Genomic DNA, 14153 nt, shown 5'->3' with positions numbered 1-14153 from the left:
GACTTAATTCGACTACATTCCATTATCCTCGTTTTGCTTTTGTTGATGTTCATCTTATATCCTCCCTTCAAGACACCATCCATTCCGTTCAACTGCTCTTCCAAGTCCTTTGCTGTCTCTGACAGAATTACAATGTCATCGGCGAACCTGAAAGTTTTTATTTCTTCTCCATGGATTTTAATACCTACTCCGAATTTTTCTTTTGTTTTCTTTACTGCTTACTCAATATACAGATTGAATAACATCGGGGAGAGGCTACAACCCTGTCTTACTCCCTTCCCAACCGCTGCTTCCCTTTCATATCCCTCGACTCTTATAACTGCCATCTGGTTTCTGTACAAATTGTAAATAGCCTTTCGCTCCCTGTATTTTACCCCTGCCACCTTTAGAATTTGAAAGAGAGTATTCCTGTCAACATTTTCAAAAGCTTTCTCTAAATCTACAAATGCTAGAAACGTAGGTTTGCCTTTTCTTAATCTTTCTTCTAAGGTAAGTCGTAAGGTCAGTATTGCCTCACGTGTTCCAGTATTTCTACGGAATCCAAACTGATCTTCCCCGAGACCGGCTTCTACTAGTTTTTCCATTCGTCTGTAAAGAATTCGTGTTAGTATTTTGCAGCTGTGGCTTATTAAACTGATTGTCCGGTAATTTTCACATCTGTCAACACCTGCTTTCTTTGGGATTGGAATTATTATATTCTTCTTGAAGTCTGAGGGTATTTCACCTGTTTCATACATCTTGCTCACCAGATGGTAGAGTTTTGTCAGGACTGGCTCTCCCAAGGCCGTCAGTAGTTCCAATGGAATGTTGTCTACTCCGGGGGCCTTGTTTCGACTTAGGTCTTTCAGTGCTCTGTCAAACTCTTCACACAGTATCTTATCTCCCATTTCATCTTCATCTACATCCTCTTCCATTTCCATAATATTGTCCGCAAGTACATCGCCCTTGTACATACCCTCTATAGTACATACCCTCTATACTCGTATACTCCTTCCACCTTTCTGCTTTCCCTTCCTTGCTTAGAACTTGGGTTCCATCTGAGCTCTTGATGTTCATACAAGTGGTTCTCTTATCTCCAAAGGTCTCTTTAATTTTCCTGTAGGCAGTATCTATCTTACCCCTAGTGAGAAAAGCCTCTACATCCTTACATTTGTCCTCAAGCCATCCCTGCTGAGCCATTTTGCACTTCCCCTCGATCTCATTTTTGAGACGTTTGTATTCCTTTTGCCTGCTTCATTTACTGCAATTTTATATTTTCTCCTTTCATCAATTAAATTCAATATTTCTTCTGTTACCCAAGGATTTCTACCAGCCCTCGTCTTTTTACCTATTTGATCCTCTGCTGCCTTCACTACTTCATCCCTCAAAGCTACCCATTCCTCTTCTACTGTATTTCTTTCCCCCATTCCTGTCAATTGTTCCCTTATGCTCTCCCTGAAACTCTGTACAACCTCTGGTTCTTTCAGTTTATCCAGGTCCCATCTCCTTAAATTCCCACCTTTTTGCAGTTTGTTCAGTTTTAATCTACAGGTCATAACCAATAGATTGTGGTCAGAGTCCACATCTGCCCCTGGAAATGTCTTACAATTTAAAACCTGGTTCCTAAATCTCTGTCTTACCATTATATAATCTATCTGATACCTTTTAGTATCTCCAGGGTTCTTCCATGTATACAACCTTCTATCATGATTCTTAAACCAAGTGTTAGCTATGATTAAGTTGTGCTCTGTGCAAAATTCTACCAGACGGCTTCCTCTTTCATTTCTTAGCCCCAATCCATATTCACTTACTACGTTTCCTTCTCTCCCTTTTCCTACACTCGAATTCCAGTCACCCAGGACTATTAAATTTTCGTCTCCCTTCACTATCTGAATAATTTCTTTTATTTCATCATACATTTTTTCAATTTCTTCGTCATCTGCAGAGCTAGTTGGCATATAAACTTGTACTACTGTAGGAGGTGTGGGCTTCGTATCTATCTTGGCCACAATAATGCGTTCACTATGCTGTTTGTAGTAGTTTACCCGCATTCCTATTTTCCTATTCATTATTAAACCTACTCCTGCATTACTCCTATTTGACTTTGTGTTGATAACCCTGTAGTCACTTGACCAGAAGTCTTGTTCCTCCTGCCACCGAACTTCACTAATTCCCACTATATCTAACTTTAATCTATCCATTTCCCTTTCTAAATTTTCTAACCTACCTGCCCGATTAAGGGATCTGACATTCCACTCTCCGATCCGTAGAATGCCGGTTTTCTTTCTCCTGATAACGACGTCCTCTTGAGTAGTCCCCGCCCGGAGATCCGAACTGGCGACTATGTGGAAACCAAATTATCACTCTTGAATATTTATCTAGTCTGGGAGCCGTACCTGATAGGGCACACAAATGATATTGTAAGTATGTAAGATAGTAACTGATGGAAGGTCATTGTGTTAAGCAGAAGTGATCTCTGGCATTCCTAAAGGTACTGTTATACGTTTTCTGCTGCCCATTAACTACATTTATCTATTTATTTATTTACTGTATGGCAATACATATACAAAGATTACAGAACTATTAGACATTAACATTTAAGTGCAGCTCCCCAACATAAAATAGCACAAGTAACAACAGTCACATTTCGATATCAAGATCTTTTATCTATTTTACAATATCACTCATCACTGTGAGGAAATCTTCGTAAGGACCCACATAGGCACGTACAGGACATGTCGATGCACCACAGTCACATAATGGTGGTGAAGATTTGCCCCACATGTAGACAGTGTCTGCATATCACCAAAATCCGATCAGATGCGGTTCAAGGTAGTCTAAATTGCCGGAGGCTGGTCGAGTCCAGGGGGTTTCTTCTGGACGAAAGGCAAGCTTCAGGTAATGTGGAGAACAATTCTGATGCCAGTAGCGTTTCCATTCATCGATGGTATTGAATTTAGTTTCCATGAGAGTTCTAACTGTGACGAGAGTGGTATGTCTTGACCTTAGCCTTTTCTCGCTTCCACAGTGTTTATGAAGAATGTTGTTTCTGGTTTAGAGCTTAACAGAAGTTTGTATATAGTCCTCTTTAAAAGAAAATGTCGTGTCTACCCTGATCCCAAGGTATTTTGGATGAATATTATGGTGAAGTTTGCCTCCTTCAAAATAGACATCGAGGGCTCTGTGTGCCAATCTACTGGACAGATGAAAACATAAAACTTCTGTTTTATTTGAGTTTGGTCAGAACCTCCAATTACGGATATAGTAGCTTAAGAAGTTAGTCTTTCTTCAGTTCCTTCAAAAGTTTTGTGTTGGGTAGTTATTGTCCAGTCGTCTCCATAGTCAAACTTTCTGGACTGTGTTGGAGGAATATCAGATATATATGAATTAAACAAGGGAGGAACAAGAACAGATCCCTGTGGTAAGCCATTAATCAGTACTTTTGGGCAGCTAGAGTCTTTTTCTGTAGTTACTGTAAGTGTGCTTCCAGTTAACATGTTGTCAAATTATTAGCATAGTTGCCCGTTTGTATGGTACAAGTTGCAATAATTTACGAAGCTGCCCATGCCCCCAAACTTTGTCATTTGTAGCGCTTAGATCAACGAAACTAACAGATATTTTTTGATATCCTGCTTCAATAAATGTTGTCAAAAATAGGGACTGATCAGCGCATCTTCGTCCTGGTCGGAATTCAGCTGCTCAAAGGAGGTTTCTCGAAGATTACAGGACTGATCCGATTGTGTAGAATTCTTTCAAGGAACTTGCAAACGGTGCCCAATAGTATTGCTATGATTTTTGATTGCTTCCTCTTTTTATGGGACTGAACCAGATATCATCATGTCAGAGAAGAGATCCGACAGCCATCTTTTTTTTTTTTTTGCGCAGTTCCCACTATGCTGAAGTAAGTCTTGGTGTATCCCGTCACTTCTCGGACTTCTCGGTGCCTTTACGAGTGTTAGAGTGTTAAGAGCAACAGAAATTTAGGTACAGAGAAAATGTTTGAGAGGTCAGATTGTTCATTCGTGTTCTTTTTGAGCAATGTAAGTTTGCTTCTGATGTATGTTGTATGAGTTTTATTCTTTGATGCTCTTGATGTGAACAGTAAAATTTATGTAATCATATAAGCTGATATGTGAGTGTTGTTCCTTAGTTCAACTTTGTTTACATCCAACTTCCCTACTAATTACCAAGTTTTTTTACTTGATGTTTGAAAACTGAGTGACTGAACAATATCTGTCCACCTAATTCGTCTCTGTGTATTGAGGTTATGATGTAAGTTATCTACTATTTCCGGGTCCCCGCGATTTAGAAATTCATTTTTTTTTCTCAGTAGTTTCATTCGAGCCCAGAACATATTGCTTCCGGTAGCCCATATGGATTGTCTTCTTTGCTGCAGTTATCATAGCTCCAACAAGCATTTCTAAGTTCTTTTTTTTTCTTTTGGTGGCATACAACCAAGACATTTGTCCAATTCTTTAGCAAATACATCCCACTTTGCGTTTCTGAAGTTCCATCTAGGTCGTGGAAGAGATGAAACGAGTGGGATATTTGTCTCTATTTCAATTAAGATTGGACGGTGTTGGCTGTGTGGGAAATCTTGTAATAGGAACCCGAACTTTGGAGAGGAAATTTATTTTTATTAGTTGTTATAAAGCGCAGACCGGGATTATAGTCCTGTCTCCAAGCTGCTGATACGAACGTTCCTTTAAAATGGCTCAAATGGCTCTGAGCACTATGGGACTCAACTGCTGTGGTCATAAGTCCCCTAGAACTTAGAACTAATTAAACCTAACTAACCTAAGGACATCACACACATCCATGCCCGAGGCAGGATTCGAACCTGCGACCGTAGCAGTCGCACGGTTCCGGACTGCGCGCCTAGAACCGCGAGACCACCGCGGCCGGCGAACGTTCCTTTATTCTTTGCATTAAACACCAAATATAAGCTACTGTCTTCTGCCTAATTTACAGCGGCTTTACCATTTCCATCACTTTCCTCATACTTCCAGTGAGTATGGTAGCTGTTAAAATCTCTAAGGTATATGGCGGAGTGTTGTGATACCCGGATGATCTGTGGAGGTCAAGAGACAGCTGGAAATTTGTATACATTAATTAGAGGTACCTCTATTTTTACTGTAACTTCGTGGATGTCATTGAGATCACATATGCAGCATAGATGTGCTTCCTTGCTTGCCGATCGTGCGTATGTCACCACTCCGCCAGCACGTTGGTACGTTCCTATTAGTAAATCAAAGCCAGCAATTTTGCCTCTCTGGTTCATTTGCTCTTCATTTTCAATATGCGTTTTCTGGAAAACAACAATATCGATGTTGTATTCTGATGAAGTCTTCTCTAAGTCTTGGCATTTTAATTTACTTATACCTTCAATTTTGATTTGACGTGTCTTGATGACAGATCCAAAGTTTATTGTTGGAGGGTCATGTGAAGAACCGTGTGACTCCACGTCTTATGACAAATACAATTTAGCTACTAGATCTTTGAGGTTATCTGGCCGCATCTGCTTCTTGGCTTTAGATATTTGCCTTGAAGTGACTCCTCTTTAACACCACCCAAACGAGATGTGTGAGCTATGATACGTCACAGACTCGAACAGTCATTGGCCTCCGTTTCTATATAAAGGATTATGGGGAAAATCAGAGGAGCCGTCATAGGTTTTTGGAGATGATGCTGTCGTTTATCTTCTAGAAAAACTCATCCTAAGATCAAAACTATTTGCAAAATGAGTTAGATAAGACATCTGCATGGTGAGAAAATTGGAATTTGATCCTAAATAATGAAACGTGTGAGCCATCCACATGACTGCTAAAAGCAGTCCATTAAACTTCGGTTATACTATAAATAAATCAAATCTAACGACCATAAATTAAACGAAATACCTAAGAATTACAATTACGAACAACTTAAATTGGAAATAAGACAGAAAATATTGTGGCGAGGGCAAACCAAAGAGTGGTTTTATTGGCATGCACGTAGGAGACGAACAGATCTGCTAAATGGACTGCCTACACTACACGTATGTGTCCTCTTTTTGAGTACTGCTGCGCGGTGTTGGATCCTTACCATATAGGATTAACGAAGTACATCGAGAAACCAGAATGAGATTTTCACTCTGCATCGGAGTGTGCGCTGATATGAAACTTCCTGGCAGATTAAAACTGTGTGCCGGACCGAGACTCGAACTCGGGACCTTTGCCTTTCGCGGGCAAGTGCTCTACCAACTGAGCTACCCGAGCACGACTCACGCCCCGTCCTCACAGCTTTACTTCTGCCAGTACCTCGTCTCCTACCTTCCCAACTTGACAGAGGTTCTCCTGCGAACCTTTTACATCGAGAAAGTTCGAAGAAGGCCAGCACGTTTTGTATTATCGAGAAACAAGGGATCGACTGTCACAGACATGATACAGGATTTGGGTTGGAAATCATGAAAAGAAAGGCGTTTTTCGCTGCCACGGGATCATCTCACGAAATTTCAGTCTCCAACTTTCTCCTTCGAATTCAAAAGTTTTTTTGTTGACGCCGATCTACCTAGGGGGAAGCGATCGTCGTAACAAGATAAGGGGAACTAGAACTCGTACGGAAAGATGTAGGTGTTGGTTTTTTGCCGCATGCTGTTCGAGAATGGAAAAACAGAGAATTAGTTCGAAGGTGTTTCGATGATCCCTCTGCCAAGCAATAAGATGTGATCTGTAGAAGCCGACCGTGGTGTCCGTGCGGTTCTAGGCGCTGCAGTCCGGAACCGCGGGACTGCTACGGTCGCAGGTTCGAATCCTGCCTCGGGCATGGATGTGTGTGATGTCCTTAGGTTAGTTAGGTTTAAGTAGTTCTAAGGTCTAGGGGACTGATGACCTAAGATGTTAAGTCCCATAGTGCTCAGAGCCATGTGTGTGTGATCTGCAAAATAGCCATGCAGATGTAGATGTAGATGGGAGAGGGGTGGGAAGGTCCTGTCGCTCGATGTGTTACTTCAAGGGCTTAAGGAGCCATAAATCGCCAGCCCAGATACCCTTCACTAGCCGGGAACAACTGGGCAAGACCGCGGCACGGCAGTAGCGGCCGAAGTTGCTGACTGCCGTTTCCCCGAAGAAAAATAACAAAAAACGAAACTAAAGAAGCCGATGAGTTAAAGAAACTGAGAGCATCTCACGACACGAGGGACTTAACACGGGCCGGCCGCGGTGGTCTAGCGGTTCTGGCGCTGCCGTCCGGAACCGCGGGACTGCTACGGTCGCAGGTTCGAATCCTGCCTCGGGCATGGGTGTGTGTGTTGTCCTTAGGTTAGTTAGGTTTAAGTAGTTCTAAGTTCTAGGGGACTTATGACCTAAGATGTTGAGTCCCATAGTGCTCAGAGCCATTTGAACCATTTTTGAACTTAACACGTTTAGCAATAGGATACTGGGTTTTAGTGGATTGACTGACAGATTCTTGGATTTCCCAACAAAGTTTGACTCACTAAAGATCGGTTAGAAAGTCTAAGGGACTTTATGCGTTTCGCAGTGGCTTACAGAGTGTGGATGTAGATGTAGAAGATAGTGGTCGGAAGACAGTGCAGCAACTATAGTCATATCAGTAAAACAGGAGCGACTTTTATACAGCTAATAACACTTCTGCATCTGTACCCGTAACTGCTGACGTTGCTTACGCAAAGTGTAAAAACTTTCTAGCGCGTGTTTAACACCCGCTTCCACAATGTGTAACTAAGTAACTGTGGTCTGTACTAAGTTTCTTACCAAGAACTTATGTTAACGGCTATTTATTTAAAAACGCAATCCAAGCACGATCCTCTGTGGACTGCCATCTTGCTTTCTTTCACTGAAAGCTATTTTGCATCAATTTCCAGTGACGTAATGTCCTATAGGATTCACTTCCATTCACCTTGTAAGTTTTGGAAGCGTTTCTCCCATACGCCGGCAGTATGATCTGTTTAGAATACTTACACGTCCTTGTACTGCACTACACAAGGCTCTCTTTCCTTTACCTAGTTTGCTGCTGCGCTGTATTTCTTTTATGCTCATGACATCAAGCATACCGACTTCCATTGCCACAGTTAAGCCATATAAAAGTGTTAGGGTCAGTTTCATCACAGTCAGAACATAACCATTTATAATTATCTATGCATTATGACGTTAAGCTTATGTAACGTCTGTTAAGATCTCATATCTGAGGAAGACAGTTTTATTCGTTGAGTGAAGTGTTACATTTGCGTCTGTATCAAGCAGTGTTTGGAAATTTGTTTAGTCAGTTACATTCACAGAACCGTTGTTGATTATTTATTGTTTCAGTATTTAGTTGGTACAGCCGGCCAGTCTGTGGATGGTTTTTAGGCGGTTTTCCATCTGCCTCGGCAAATGCGGGCTGGTTCCCCTTATTCCGCCTCAGCTACGCTATGTCGGCGATTGCTGCGCAAACAAGTTCTCCACGTACGCGTACACCACCATTACTCTACCAGGTAAACATAGGAGTTACACTCGTCTGGTGTGAGACGTTCCCTGGGGGATCCACCGGGGGCCGAACCGCACAATAAACCTGGGTTCGGTGTGGCGGCGGAGGGGTGAAGTGGACTGCGGTAGTCGTCGTGGGGTTGTGAATCACCGCGGCTGCGGCGGGGACGGAGCCTCTCCATTGTTTCTAGGTCCCCGGTTAACATAACATAACATAATATAACATAACATTTGGTTGGTATTTTATGTAGCATTTTAATTCTGTTAGCTTCGCACGTCAGAATTGCAAGCAACGTATTGTACGTTACTCATTGTAGCATTGCCCACTCCAGTGTACAACACACAATTTCACGGGACAACTCCTTGTTTTCCAATCACTTTGGTAAATATCTAATCAAATATAGTCATACAATTTCCAACCAATTTAATTAGAAAACATTTTCATAATTAGACCACTTGCATTGGTCAGGACAGGAAGCTTAAGACAGGGATCCAGTCCTGTTATAGTTCACAATATGTCAATATTTTTATTTTATTTTATTCATACATGTTACACCAAACAGTAGCATATGCTACTGCTCGTTCTCATTTTGCCGCAGATGCTGCATTTGCAACGATCCCCTGCGTCAGCTGGCAGAACTCATCCGTCAGATGGGACCATCTGTGCAATCGTCGTTATATGAAACGTGGAATATTAAATAGCTGAAATACATTTGAACAGACGCATGTGTAAACTCAGGAACTGTGGTGAATTGTAGCAAGCCTAATTCTGGTAGATACCACAACAAACACAAAAATTATTAGTAGTTTATAAAAATTGAGCATGATAAATATTTAGCTTCATTACAGCACGGTATTTTCACATTAAAACACATTCAAATTAACTGATAATAAGTTCAGAATAACTGTTCTACTCGCATACAGCTGTATGTGCACTACGTTGATACTGTCGTGTTACAGTTGATTTCTAATTACGTAAAGAATGGTCTCAGTGGCACAGCACTCGAACGTAAATAACTTTCCGTCTATGGCATCGTAAGGAAATACTTGGGGGGCTTGTCTACACCGACGTCTCCGATTCGTTGCTGCGTTTGGCAGCGACTGTCTTTACTGGTGATGCCATCCTGAAGTACTAATTTTTGCATGATACCTTCTTCTGTGGACGACATCACAGTAATGGTGCGGTAAGGCCATCGGTATATAGTTTTTGCCGATTTTATACACTCTGAACAGGAAATCTGCAAGCTTGTGGTAAATTGTTGCACTTCCCAGATAATTTATGACATGTTATGTACATAATTCGTGTCTAGGGTCGCATCCTGTTTTCAGTGAGAATACGGAGACGAATGTTACCAGTCTCTCTAGGATGCAGAACAGTTTAATTTCTTCATTTCGCAGTTTATGTCCGACTAATGCCAATTTTCATCAATACTAATTAACACATCCTTTAGACCTCGTGCTCCTGTTTTATCCCGCACGTAACTCTAAATAATAAATTTACCTGACGCTATGAACAAATAATGAAGGGTCTTGAGGTTAATGGGAACATGGAGCAGGAAGGAACATGTTTGCTAGAAGCACAAATTCAGTTAATCCGAAGAGAAAGGACACTAAATATGACGTCGGCTATCACATGTTTTACATTCTCTCTCTCTCTCTCTCTCTCACACACACTCACTCACACAGACACACACACACACACACACACACACACACACTTTCACAGTGTTCATATGTCGTCTCTTGAGTATGTTACATTCTAACAGAATGAGGTAACTATCGTAAACTTCTTTTAAAGCTTCTGATATTAGAATTCTATTTTTTGTACATACACTACTGGCCATTAAAATTGCTAAAACCAAGAAGAAATGCACATGATAAACGGATATACATTGGACAAATATATTATACAACAACTGACATCTGATTACAATTTCATGCAATTTGAGTGAATATATTCTGAGAAATTAGTACCCAGAACATCCACCTCTGGCCGTAACAACGGTCTTGATACGCCTGGGCATTGAGTCAAACAGAGCTTGGATGGCGTGTACAGGTACAGCTGCCCATGCAGCTTCAACACGATACCACAGTTCATCAAGAGTAGTGACTGGCGTATTGTGACGAGCCAGTTGCTCGGCCACCATTGACCAGACGTTTTCAATTGGTGAGAGATCTGGAGAATGTACTGGCCAGGGCAGCAGTCGAACATTTTCTGTATCCAGAAAGGCCCGTACAGGACCTGCAACATGCGGTGGTACATTATCCGGCTGATATGAAGGGTTTCGCAGGGATCGAATGAAGGGTAGAGCCACGGGTCGTAACACATCTGAAATGTAACTTCCACTGCTCAAACTGCCGTCAAGGCGAACAAGAGGTGACCAAGACGTGTAACCAATGGCATCCCATACCACCACGCCGGGTGATACGCCAGTATGGAGATTACGAATACACGCTTCCAATGTTCGTTCACCGCGCTGTCGCCAAACACAGATGCGACCATCATGATGCTGTAAACAGAACCTGGATTCATTCGAAAAAAATGACGTTTTGGCATTCGTGCACCCACGTTCGTCGTTGAGTACACCATCACAGGCGCTCTTATCTGTGATGCAGCGTCAAGGGTAACAGCAGCCAAGGTCTCCGAGCGGATAGTCCGTGCTGCTGCAAACATTGTCGAACTGTTCGTGCAGATGGTTGTTGTCTTGCAAACCCATCCTTCGAGACCATATCGAACAACGCCCTCCATCGTACGTTTAAGTGGTTTTGGTGCTTTGGTTCGTCAAACGATTTGCGTTGCAGCGAGTGTATTTGTCGGTCGGTTGATTCTAATGTACGTGTTGTCGAAGTAAGAGCAGCCGCCAGAGACTGTGTGACTGTATGCAGACCGGCAGTTACTATTTGCTTTAAAATCAGCTGGTTGGACGACTATTAAAAGGCAGATTAGCACGAAGGTGTGAGTGTGAATTTGGGTTTATTGCCATTAAGCGACGTCCCTGGCATATTGCTGTCAAGGAAAAAAATTTTTTTTGCAACCAGTTATTCTGTTATTAGTAAAACTTGTATTTGGTAAAACTAGTCATTTATATGTACTTCTTGGTATACGTGAACTCATTATGGAGACCAGCAGTTACTACTACCTTTAAAATCCGCTGGTTGGATTACCATTAGGAAGCAGATTAGCACGAAGGCGTTCGATACAGTTCCCCACAGTCGTTTAATAAACAAAGTGAGAGCATATGGACTATCAGACCAATTGTGTGATTGGATTGAAGAGTTCCTAGATAACAGAACGCAGCATGTCATTCTCAATGGAGAGAACTCTTCCGAAGTAAGAGTGATTTCAGGGGTGCCACAGGGGAGTGTCATGGGACCGTTGCTGTTCACAATATACATAAATGACATGGTGGATGACATCGGAAGTTCACTGAGGCTTTTTGCAGATGATGCTGTGGTGTATCGACTGGTTGTAACAATGGAAAATTGTACTTAAATGCAGGAGGATCTGCAGCGAATTGACGCATGGTGCAGGGAATGGCAATTGAATCTCAATGTAGACAAGAGTAATGTGCTGCGAATACATAGAAAGATAGATCCCTTATCATTTAGCTACAAAATAGCAGGTCAGCAACTGGAAGCAGTTAAGTTCATAAATTATCTGGGAGTACGCATTAGGAGTGATTTAAAATGGAATGATCATATAAAGTAGATCGTCGGTAAAGCAGATGCCAGACTGAGATTCATAGGAAGAATCCTAAGTAAATGCAATCCGAAAACAAAGGAAGTAGGTTACAGTACGCTTGTTCGCCCACTGCTCGAATACTGCTCAGCGGTGTGGGATCCGTACCAGATAGGGTTGATAGAAGAGATAGAGAAGATCCAACGGAGAGCAGCGCGCTTCGTTACAGGATCATTTAGTAATCGCGAAAGCGTTACGGAATTGATAGATAAACTCCAGTGGAAGACTCTGCAGGAGAGACGCTCAGTAGCTCGGTACGGGCTTTTGTTAAAGTTTCGAGAACATACCTTCACCGAAGAGTCCAGCAGTATATTGCTCCCTCCTACGTATATCTCGCGAAGAGACCATGGGGATAAAATCAGAGAGGTTAGAACCCACACAGAAGCATACAGACAATCCTTCTTTTCACCAACAATACGGGACTGGAATAGAAGGGAGAACCGATAGAGGTACTCAGGGTACCCTCCGCCACACACCGTCAGGTTGCTTGCGGAGTATGGATGTAGATGTAGATATAGAAGGCGTGCATGTGATTTTGGGTTACTGCAATCAAGCGACGTCCCTGGTATATTGCTGTAAAAGAAAAAAAAGAACTCAACCATTTATTCTGTTATTAGTAAAATTTGTATTTTTAAAGCTTGTCATTTACATGTACTTCCTTATAAATGTGTAATTGGTTTGTGTGTTTTATCGATATATTAACGTATATTGATCGATGTTCGGTTGGTGTTTGCCGTGTCTTCTGCGGTTAGTTTGTGTTCCAGTTTCTGTGAGTTAGGGTACGTGGGTGTGGCGCCACGTCCCGCTTCGGTGCACAGAAGCTGTGACGTGTTGTCTAATGGGAAGTGACTCTCGGTTGGGTCCCGGCGTTTAGGTGATGTTTGGACGGCTGGTCTGTTGCTTCCGTCATTTAAGTCAAGTCACCTTTGCCCAGGGCAGCCTGGGCTCACTACCAGTTTGATAAACGTAACCTACTTCATGTACTTTTTTTTAAGGTTTTAAAATTGTTGAGTATGAATTGTAATTCTAGTCACGTTTTGTGCTGGTTTGGTTCCTGCTGGTTCTAAACGAACTGATGCTTTTCATAAACCAGCTTAACATTGTAAATTTTTTTTAGTTTTGTGCCATTTCCTTAAATTAGCTTCAGGCTGTAATTGATTTGAAATCTCTGTGCGTCATCTCCTTAAGTCTGTTAGTAATTGTTATCTGCTGTCTTGCTTGAGTAGCAAGATATCTGGAATATTTTATAAAAGGTGCCCACGTTGATTATCTCTTATCTGTTTTGAATAAACAATGAATTTGGTAGTTGTTGTTTGAGGGGGCCTTCACCTTCCATCCTAAGTGTACCCCTTATCCCCACTTCCTAAGTTACACCATCATGCCCACACTTACATGGTAGACATTCGAAACGATCAACTATCATCTCTGCTCTGGTTAGTATCCAAAAAGAATTCTGCTGGAAACGCAACAAAAGCAGCGATTTATTTTCACCGGGCTTTAACCATTTGTGACGAAAAGAGCAGTCATGAATGCCTAATTTGGAAAGTCGTTTCTCTTGTTGCCATATTAAAATTTGATACGTTTGCCAAAACGCAGTGGACGTTACACAATAGCACTTCACTACTATACTGAGCAGATGCAACTGCGAAATAATTCAGTGGTGACCTATGGCATGGCGTCTTTAATTTTGGAGCCATGGCACTCCACTGGCGCCTAATTTTATACCGCCGTCTAGGTTCTTTGGTTGAGGCGTGTGTTGTTGGTTTGGAGGGCCCTGTACAGTCAGTCAGTTGTAGGGCACGTGACTGGCAAGTTGTTGCTTTTGGGAGACACCGGCTGCCCGGTACGGACCTCGAGAAGTCGCGAGTGTTTAAATCGGTTGGAGGCGAGACCTGCATGCTTGCTTAAGGATTGGCAACGGCGAGTTGCTGCAAGAGAAGCGGACGTCACGTGCAACCAGGTCGGCAAGGTCCCGG

Source organism: Schistocerca nitens, chromosome 1 (assembly GCF_023898315.1).
Source record: "Schistocerca nitens isolate TAMUIC-IGC-003100 chromosome 1, iqSchNite1.1, whole genome shotgun sequence".
NCBI lineage: Eukaryota > Metazoa > Arthropoda > Insecta > Orthoptera > Acrididae > Schistocerca > Schistocerca nitens.
Note: the sequence above shows the minus strand (reverse complement) of the source record.